Genomic DNA, 11,290 nt, shown 5'->3' with positions numbered 1-11,290 from the left:
GTTTCTACTTTCAATCATGTCTACTGAGTTTCTGATTTGAATCATCTGTAAGGATATGTAATTGTGCACCGCAATAAAGTTTCTCGCTATAGCGTTTTATAAAGTGTTCCAATGTACATGAGTTCATATCGTGGATATGTAAGTGCTGAAAGGGTGGTAAAGACAGATATTTCTGATATTTCATCCAGTTCAGTTTGCAGTAAGCTTTATTTAAGTTACAAGCTATTCGTAAAATAATAAGTATGTTGTTGCTGTAATATTAATGTTTTGCAAAATAATTTTATCATATATGTTGTTTGTGTCACTGTTGAAAAATGTCACCTTTGATTTATTTACTTAGTTAAGCTAAATGCGGAGATATATTCAGCTACAACCTGTTTAAGGTTCGGTTATTCGTATATACATATTCAAAGTACAACTTCAAAATTAACCGTAAAATTGCTACAAGTCAATCATTTTTTGTTTCTTGTTGTTGTTTGTCAATACCAACCATTATGCAAAGTAGGCCCGTGCTTACAGGCCAGTCAAAAATCCAGGCCACTTTAAAATCAGTAGAATGAAATTCTAATTTTTTTGTTGGCAACCCTAGTTTTCGGGCCACTTATAAAATGTGCCTACATGCCAGCAGAGCCTTGATCCGGCACTGAGAACAATTTTTTTTAGACGGTAAATAAATTCGACTTGAACGATGTCAGAAAAAAACAGACGCTGCGTATTATATTCAGTAATGACTAGCTTTTCAGGATTTCTGTTATTTTCAGGATTCTAAAACAGTCCAAGATGTCTAATAATTATGTAAATAATGATCCTGTATCTTACGAAGTTATTGAGCTTCAGCGAAAAAACATTCCGGAAGTGGAAACAAATCAATCAGGTATATTCTTTCCAGTGAAATTGAAATAACTCAGCCTAAAACTAGATGTCTGGTTCGAGGCGTCGTCATCAGGATATATATAGTACATCCCAGGGTGTGTACAACTCAAGTTTTAAAACTTACAAGAAATTCTACACAAGAACAGCTAGGGTTTTAAGCAGAATGATCACCTAATTCGTGTTGTGACGTACACATAAAATAAGCTTTACAAAATCGAACAAACATAAAATATCAAGTAGTGCGTAAAAGGCAATACGAAAAAAAGCGAAAAATTTACCAGGGGAAAATTCGTGCAGACGAGGTGCTAGTGCAAAAATTGGGATTCATTTTAGTGTTGATTATTACAATCCAACCCACACCATAGCGGCTTTAACAATGATTCAGTTTCTCGACACTGCAGGGTGACGTAGTAACGATTAGCCAAAAGTACAATCATTATTGTTTTGATGTAGGGCAAGCTAATGTGAGTCATGTGACCTTTTAAGTGGCAGTCACTTAATGTTGCGTGTCATAGTCGACTTAACTTACAAAAGTTTCTCAATCAGGTTTAATTTAAAGCACTCGCATTACATTTCATATCTTTTAATGTCCTAAATATTTACAGACAAAACCAGCAGTGATACAGACAAAACCTCAAATCCTACTACACAATATTACAGGCTTTAATACATGCTGAGATATTCGGTGGTTGCATTGTGATGTTTAAACGATTGATTTCACTTGTTGAAAGTTCACAAAATAGTTTTACATTAACAATCATTAGGTCCTCAATAGCTGCGCAACTTTGCAACGTTATTCAGCGCAAATAAGTCAACTTAGCAATGTATACTGTATATGAGGGCTTTAGGCGATTTGTATGTGCAACCTTATAACAAGGGCTTTTAGACAATTACAAAAATATTTTGGTTTGCTGTGGACAAATATTTGTTGAATTATACCTAGAATTCATATTCAAAACAAATATATTGTTGAGTAAACCTAGGTAAAAACAAATCAACCACATGATAACGGCTGGGGTTTCGTACAAAATGGTAACCTGGTTGGTGTGCTGTGATGTACATAAAAATCAAGGTTCAAAAAATCGAACAAACATAACACAACAATAAGTGCGTATAAAATAAAGCAAGGCGGAAAAAATGGAAAATTTACTACTGGAGAAACAACTACAAACAAAAAAGTAGTGCATTAGGTAAGGTTGGTCTCAGTGTCGTTTTTTTAAATCTTAACCACACCATAACGATCGATTGCAGTTTCTCTTTACTGCAGCATGACGTAGTAACGATTGGCCGATAATGTTTCGATGTGTGCCACGCTTATATGAAAGTGGCAAACACAGAACAACCGTTTAAACATCGCGTTTACAGTGGGTTTAACTGACAAACGTTTCTTTACCCAGTATAATATTTAGCATGTGTCAAAATCGCAACACCTTTCATTTCTTTCAAAAAGTGAGTTAACCTGCATTGATGCGTACAATGTGGTAAAATTAATAACGGAGACCAGAATTCGGTTTAAATCTAGTTAAAACAGCTGTAGAATGATTTTGGCCCTTTGTTGGTTTAACGTTTCCCAAACGTATTAATCAAGGCAGATATCAGATATGGTGCAAACCTGGATAGGAAACGACATGTACTAATGTTTTTTTAACAGAAATTGTTACCATGCGCCCGGAAAAGCATCCAAAGAATCAGAAGTTGTTACATGTGATTATAATTTTGGTGTGTGTGGTTGGAGTCCTGGCTGCTTTGGGACTAACTTTTGGCATATTTATTCTTTATAAACAACCAAGTAAGTAAATAAAATACTGTTTCAAAATAAGTTATATCATACCTTAACGATTTTAGATGGCTTTGGAGGACCGCAGACATTTGAACACCCAGCTTTTAACGCAACAGAACACATGACAATAAAACCACCGCTTGGTACTTTCCCTAACTCTGCCCGTTCATGTGTTGAACTGACAGATGCTGGGTTTCAAGATGGAATCTACGTTATACAATCGTTACACAAATCGCTTGAAGTAGGTATTATACAGAAACAGTTTGTGTGGTTAATAATCGATTTCGTTTTTAATTTTTGTTTTTCGTAAATCAAAATAGCTTCAAAATGGACATTGAGATCTTTTCTGATCAAACTTTTTGTCTTTGTAAGGTGCACTTTGTATTTTTTTTCTTGTGTATATGTTGAAACTTCTTTAATTGTTCCGGTGAGCGGAATAAGGAAACAAAACTGCATTTAGGCATTTCATAAATGTTTGATTATCTTATGTACAATGAGCAACCTTTTCCAAAAACATTAGTATCCGTCTATCTTTTTTTACATTTTGTCAAGGCTTATTTTGACATGAAAGCTGCTGGTGGTGGATGGATTTTCGCGGCAACTATCAACAACAATAGTTTTACTTATGTAGAATCTTATAGTAATTTGTGGTTTCTGACTTCAAGCAACAATAGTGCAGTCTTGGGTAAGGTAGATTGCCCAAAGGTTAAAAACTGTTTTAAGTTTTAATTTTCAGAACTTTAGAATTGGATGAACACAAACACTTTTGGAACATTTGATACCTGTACAAAAATGGATTTTAAAAGCCAGGCTTATTTCGAATACCATGTAAAAAAAATTTTGTAAAATGCAAAATAGTTTGAAACGCTTTGAAACATTGTGCTTGTTTAGGAACAAGACATAATCTTACGTCATGTTCAAAACCTAACACCACTGGAGGTCAGCAGAGAGATGAGTATTTTGCAATATCAATCAGTGAACGGATTTACGCAAAATTATGGGGGGAATTTGCATAAAATTTACAATTTTCATTATCCATTACAGCAAGGGAATGGTACTTCCAACAATTTATGGCTGTGTAATAGGTTGACGGTTTTGTTTTTAATTTAAGAGTTTTATCCCGATGTAAAATCGATGTTGGATAGACTTGAGGAAAAATCTACAGACTTCACAAATTTAATTTCTGACTACTATTTTTATGACTATGGTACTCATGCTTATGAGCTGCACGATAGGGAATTGTCGGGGAACGTTACGGAATGAGGGTAAGTTAACAAAATTGCCATGTTTGTTCGACTAAAAAATGTGTTTGTACAGGTCGATTTTAGCGCAAGAGGAGCATATAATCCGAATCATCCATATTGTCAAGATTGTCTATTTTGTTCATTTAATTACAAAACAAGGTGTCCTAATCACCATGCACATTACGGATTAGATCATAGGTTGGTGAAATGTAGGATGTTTTTTTGTTGTACCACGTGATTTACTTTTCCTGTATACAATAAAGATGTGATCAGGACAATATAATGCAATCGAGTCGAAAAATGCATCCATTCTTTGCCTTGTTTGCTATAGGAGATTTTGATCCCTCTTTGAAATATGTCTCTTTTGGGGTAAGTGAATGCAGCACTTGCATATTGCCCAGTTTAAATTATTCCATGATTTTGGTGTCTATAGCCACATGGTTTTCGATCCTTTGGTACGAAGGAAATCACACTCTCGACAATTTCTTTTTACATTATGAACCATCATGTAGAAACAGATCAACAACTGCCAGCTTCTGTGACATTATGTTTTACATTTTTAACACACAGGTACATTGAAAGTTTCTTTTACAATAATCACCGGGTACTTATTCGCTTATTTATTTGACCAGAGGGTATAGACATGTGACGTGTGTTGAAAATACAAATTTTATTTCAACTTACAAAAAAGTTCGTCAACAATATACGATATCTAACTTTGGGGGCGCAGCCCAGAAAATGATATTTTCGATTCCAAACTTGACAGATAAACCAATTTTACGGAGTTTTTTAATAAACTTGTCTTTTATACATAGACATGGAAATCATCAGGAAACCCAAAGCTAGAATTGAAAACTAGTACAACTAGCAAATCATACTTTTATGGGTTGAAAATATATACACCGTTGTCCAACACTCTACTTGGTTACACAATGATTTCCAGGTATACTGGTGATGAAAACGCTTGAAACTAAGTAAAACAGCTAGTCATGTTAATTCTGTGTTTAGGAAAACTGGAGATTTAATATTAGAAACAGAGGTCAACGCTTTTACCTACAAAATATTGGAAGTAATTTCGGAAAGTGATTTTTGTGAGTTTTGCAACCACCAACGTTACGCAAACGGTCTTTGTTGTATTACCAAGCTTTTGTTAATTAATAAAGATTTTTCAATAATAACTGAATTGATCTAAAAATCATTGGATTTATTGTTTGTTTTTTTAACTATCTGGCTCTAGCGTGTATTCTATAACTAGATTTATTGGTGACAAACCTACTGATTTATTTTTTAAGGTCCAGATTGCTCTTATGAGGAAGACGTGCTTTCAGTACCAGTTCAATTTTCGATCGGAAACGATTCTGTGGTTAACTCGATGCTGCCACCAAGTGTGAAGCCTCTACCTACCGGTTTTGTTCATTTTCGTGCTTATGGAAAACATGGAAGCGTCTATGCAATGTGTCCTGCTGTTAAGTTAGTGCAGCTGTCATACAAATATACCTAAAACGGGTTTATTACTAAAATAGACAGTATTCATGTAAGCTTTTTTTGATATATTGTACTTTCAACCGACTGAAAAAAACTTTTTTGTCAAGGGTTAACAAAATCCGTTAAATCGATAAGATCTATGGTGCCTATACCATCTAGTGATACTTTAACAAAGTTAATATCCAACCTGACTTTTATAATATTGTTACATTTAAAAAAAAAATGTAGTTAACATAATGGCGTAGGTTCAACTGCAATACAAAAAATTACAGTCAGAACAAAAGTGTTGCAAGTGTAATTGCTCATCAAAAAATCCTTAGCGTCGACATTGGAACTCTTTTCCAAACAAACCATAAATTAATACGTCTGATTTGAAAGCTTTGTGACCCAGCAATATGTAAAAAAGATTCTTTTCCAAACAAAATTACTGCTAAATGTCACACCTGAAGTATTCATTATTTTAAATATTACTTTATAAAAAAACGTAAATTGTTCAGAGTGAACGATTGGCGAAGTGAGTTTGTGTGTATTGGAGGAATGAACAATCCAGATTTTCCAACTGTGAAGACTGCAATGACTTTACAAGTAATTGTTTTGTTTAACACCGTAACATTGTGTCTGTCAAAAATTGTAATTTAAAAATAGATTGGAACGGATTGCCAGAAACTACGTTGAACAAAACGACTCCAGTTGAATATGCTCATTCTCAGAGAGATTTGGATTCGACAATTATGATATTTTATCGATAAATTTTGTCAAAATAGACGTAACACATTTCTGCCACATATTGGAGTTAAAAATATTATTGTAATTAAGTTGTTTAGGTTAAAAACTGTACATTTTAGCTATGTGTTTCAATTACTGCCCATGTGTCTGCTAATGGCTTAGAAATAATTTTAACTCAAATGTTTTGTGAATTTGAAACTAAATTTTGTCCAATTTGTGCTTACAAAAATATGAATGTTATTTCGTTAATTTTAGTGAAATCTTTCATAATGCGTTATTTAGTTGTACATACTTTGATGTAATCATTTCACGATAATATAAACAGTTTACCTGCAAAACTTTTTATATTTGGGATGAGAAGAATGAACAGTTTCATAAAAATTACTTCACTCAGTTAACGCAACCAGTAAATTCTGTTACAACCGATTGTAACATATTGAAATGAACGTTTTTTTGCCAACTGATAAATTCATGGAATATCATATCATAGAACAGGGACGGGCAACATACGGCCCGTGACGGGATTTTGAGCGGCCCGCAGACAGTTTCAGGTCTTACATGATAATGTGGCCCGCGGCCACAGTCTGCCGCAATTCCCCCCATATGCTTACTGCGTCAAATTGTAGTTGTAACAGATAGTAACGCTCCCCAATAGTAAAAAACTTTCCCGCCGTTGTTACCATTGAACCATAAGTCCATTGTTACGACATAAAACTGCCAACCTTGTGTGTGGCCTGCTTTCACGGTTTCCTTTGTTTCATCACGTGTAGCCTAGTTAGTGTTTCAGCAAGTCTGTGGTGTATGCATTAAATTTACTGTGGTGGATATTTTATGTTATTTCAGTTAGATTGTTTGGACTGTATTGTATTTGTGATGTTCTTGAATGTATGTATGGTTAAGGTGGTCAAAAATCCGTTTTAAATCACTGGATAAATACGCGATTAATGTATCGATTCAGGAATCCGGCCCGCCAAGTACTTCATTTTCCCATATCAGGCCCGCCGACTGGAGAAGCTGCTCCGCCCCTGTCATAGAGGATATTTTAAGTACAATATATTAGGACTGCTGGACAAAGCTAAGAATGAGTAAAACAATTACAGCATCTTGTTAGAACTGAAGAAATAAGTAGGTCACTTGGTGTTACTACCTGCTTGGACTCCTGTTTATATGGTCAGGGTCATTTGTGTTTCATGCTTCACAACATATGTGTAAGTAAACCGTTATGGTTTATTACATCAGCAGGTAGTGTGCTGTGGTCGAGCAACTATTTCCGCCAATACAACGTCTCTTGTAAGCGATCTAGTGATGGTAGCTGCTACGTTAACAAGCGTATATTATCCAACTTAGCATTTCACAACCATGATAATTTTTCCATAGAATTGTTTAAGTTACCAATCGCCTATCTGGAGGCCCCAACAAGCTACTCACCTATAAAAATCATTTGTATGGTTGTTATTATTAATCTTTTCTAAAAACTATTTGTGTTTGTTTATATTAACGACACAAGCATTGGCTTGGATTGTCGATTTATATACCACACACGATAAAGTAATCACAACAGGCAAAACAGTAATGGATTGAGGATTTATTTCGCCGGGCAAAATCGTAACAGCACAATTGCGCTAAAATATTCACTAAACCGGAAATAGACGTCAAAAGTCGCGACAAAGTTGGGTGTACAATTGGTGGATAGATGGTAGACGCGCTGCAGCTACACCGTTACTACAAGCCTTACGTGACAGGGACTCACATTAGAAGGTGAGGTTGGCACATTTGGACGAAACTGGGGGGCTACGTTGGTGGAATCACTCAAGTTGGGACCTAAAAGCTAGCCACCAGTGGAAAGAGGGTGGGGTTCAACAGAAAAAGAAACCATCCCAAAAGTACACGAAGCGTAACCAAAAGGGTACAATCAAATATTACCTGAAAACGGTAGATAGTTACAGATATAGGACATTATATTGGATTTGTTACATATAGCATGGGATAAAAACAGATTTTGCGTCTATTGGCCGGTTTAATGTTTTCATTAAACATCTTACACATTTTTGTTGTCTCAGGTTCTGCACAACTCCAGCATATTTATGTATGTTTGACTCAACTCATATTTCAGACATTTTAAAGTAACTGATTTGTATGAATCAAGTTTTTCTCTTACACTCACCGACATTGCACTTCAGCGGCAAAATGTGTTTATTTTTTAAACTCCATTACTTTTCATGGCACGACAATCGATTTGCGTGTTTACATTAAAGTACTAAACAACCTATTTTACTGCTTGTTTTTAGTTTTTGATCATGACATTGTTTAAAAACTAACCCACATGCACAAAACACTCTGTTTTCTGCTTACCATTAAGATCACCTGGCACAAACCACTATTATCCACAAAAAATGTTGGCACGAGCAGCCATTATCACATGGAAATAACAAGTAAATGGGTACGCGCCGCTTAAAAGGTTGCCGACCCCTGCCCTTGCTGCATTGCCACAAAAACAAGCGTGTTGTACGATTTTTTCCAATGTCGACTTTACCAACAATGATTCTTTTTTATTTAAGCTGGTGACCACAGGAAAAGTTGAAGCATGTAATAAATTGATGCAATAAAACAGAGACAACTCAAATCTCACAAAAGAAATATTGGAGCAGCCGAACGACTGCGCTTGGACAATTCAGATCCCGTTGTCAAATTTATGATATATTTTTAATGTCAACATTTTGGACAACGCCCTATTGCAATTCCATGGAGATATCAATAAAGAAGCAAGGCGACCTAATATGGTACCTAATCAAACAAATCTGTTCACCTTTTGTCCTCCAGTTAGATCTATGGAGCGGTTGTGACGTAGAGAGGAACAGTGGCGCTTTTCAAACGCTTTAGTCAATTTTCCATCTTTTCTTGCGGAAGTCGACATGTCTTCACATCTGTACGTATGGAAGATCTGCTCAAATTCATTGTACATTCTTAACAAAGCCTATTTTGGCCGTTTTTAGTCCATGCACTAAACGTTATTAACAACGTTCGATTCAGTTTGCTTTGATAGCTGTTGCGATAAGACGTGAATATATGCAGGGGCAATTTTAAGAAGAAAATAATAATTCAAAGTTGATTTTCCACTTTTTTGTGTATAATAATGTAAGTGTAGCAAGATGACTTAACTAAGCTAATTGGAATAACCGCTAAAGGGTTGTAAGTAGTGCATGTAACATGCCCTGTATGATGGTTGACTGCAAAAAAAACATGTTTAAGCCACAAAGTAGGTCATTGTATGAGCGGTATCTTGCTTGTCTTTAGCTTGTTAGGTAAACAGCGTAGAGCATATGCACCTTTTAGGTACAAAGCTATCATTGACTGCACAAAACTCGTTAGGGAACCCGCTTTATGCGTGCAAAGTCGTGTATGAAACTGATAATAAGCGATATAGTTGACTGTGCAAAGCGCGTTAGAAAATTCGATTTAAGCGTTTAAGGCAGGGGCAGGGCCCTGGAGAGAGAAAAAATATGCTGGTGCAAGTCAATTTCTGGGCCCCTCTTTGAACACTATTTATGTGCTGAATATCAAGCGTTTAATACGTTTATTCGCCAAAAGAACAAACAGAAGCAAGCTAGCCGCACTCATTAAACAGCTTGGACAATAACGCCAAACCTTTAAAGTTTTAAAAACCTAAAATTCCTATCTTTTACTGCATGCACTATAACGTTCGTACAGCAAAGTAAACGCGACGCGTGCCAAAGGCTGAATTTTAAGACCACGGCATGATAAAAACTATAAACAAGCAGTGTAACAGGTTAAATTGTTACTTCAATATAAACACGCAAATCGGTTGGCTGCCATGAAAAAACACCTATAGCGTGCCAACCGTGGCACGCGTGCCAGGGGTTGCCGACCCCTGGTATAGTTAGTCTCATCTTACGAGCAATGCTTGTATATTACGTCACAAGTGACATAGAAAGACAATTGTCTGCGCACAATCAACAGTTGTAGTCTTGTCTGTGACGTAACAAACTATAGCTTTGAATCAATTAATAGGCGTTGTAATCCTGTGAAACTAGGACTAGGTAATATCAATTTCACATATCGAGACAGAAAAACTTTCGTAGGGAGTAGTTCAAATTTTGAATGTTACAAAATTATCAATACGATTTCGCAAACCAAAAAAAATATGGTCGAGGGCCGGATGAAATGACCTCAAAAAAATAAAATATATACTGGGTATACCTACAAATCACACAGTAAGTTCTGCTATTGTTTGGTTAAAGCCAACTGAACAGGTTATCTGGTAAAAATATTCCTGTTTTTGTTGATATACCGAGTCAAGTCAAGTCTTTTCACAGCTGAGAAGGCTCAAGTCAAGTCAAGCTTTCGAAAAATGTGACTTAAGTCGGACATGAGACCCCATTGCTGCTATACGTACAGACCAATTAAAAATGTTAATACGAAGGCAGACAGCAAAGTAAACGTCTTTCACATTTCACCCTGTAACTTTCATTAATAATTATGGGGCCCCAGACTTTCATGGGCCCCGGTGCGGCGCACCGGCTGCACCCCCCTCTCGTGGAGCCTGGGCAGGGGTGTCCAACCCGTGGCCCGCAGTAAGGTTTTGAGTGGCCCGCGTGATATTTTTCGAAATAACTTTTATTATTAACCTAATCGCCTACGTAATTTATGGCGAACTTTCATTCAAATTGGCATTCATTGTTTGCTTTGTTTCTTTCTTAATGGAGTAATACACAACTGTTCAAGTTACCTTTATTTCATCATAATACACATTGTTACGCATCACAATTTCTACATTGTTGCGTCCACAATTAAACTCGTGCTTTAAGAGTCAGTCAGAAATATTCCTTGCCTTTTTGAGGTCCATCTGATAATAATCAGAGACCCGCGCATAACGCATTTAGCAGTGAAATATCTTCCGCACTCTGCAGTGATATAAATTATGCCAAACCGAAAAGCTGGTAACGCCAACAGAGTATTACAAGAAAGGTGGACACGTGACTTCAAATCCCCTGTAAGATCAATAGTTTCGGATAACCATATGGAAAACTCGCTTCACATTGCTACATAAGCCATCTCGCCAAATATTGCCAAACTTGTAAGAGAAAAACAGTGCCATACTTTACATTGAAATATCGACGTGTGGTAAAAATTTTGGGCACTTTACTATATCTTGGAATGTTTA

Source organism: Phallusia mammillata, chromosome 3 (assembly GCF_965637545.1).
Source record: "Phallusia mammillata chromosome 3, kaPhaMamm4.hap1.1, whole genome shotgun sequence".
In the NCBI taxonomy this organism is placed as follows: domain Eukaryota; kingdom Metazoa; phylum Chordata; class Ascidiacea; order Phlebobranchia; family Ascidiidae; genus Phallusia; species Phallusia mammillata.
This window is presented reverse-complemented; position numbering follows the sequence as displayed.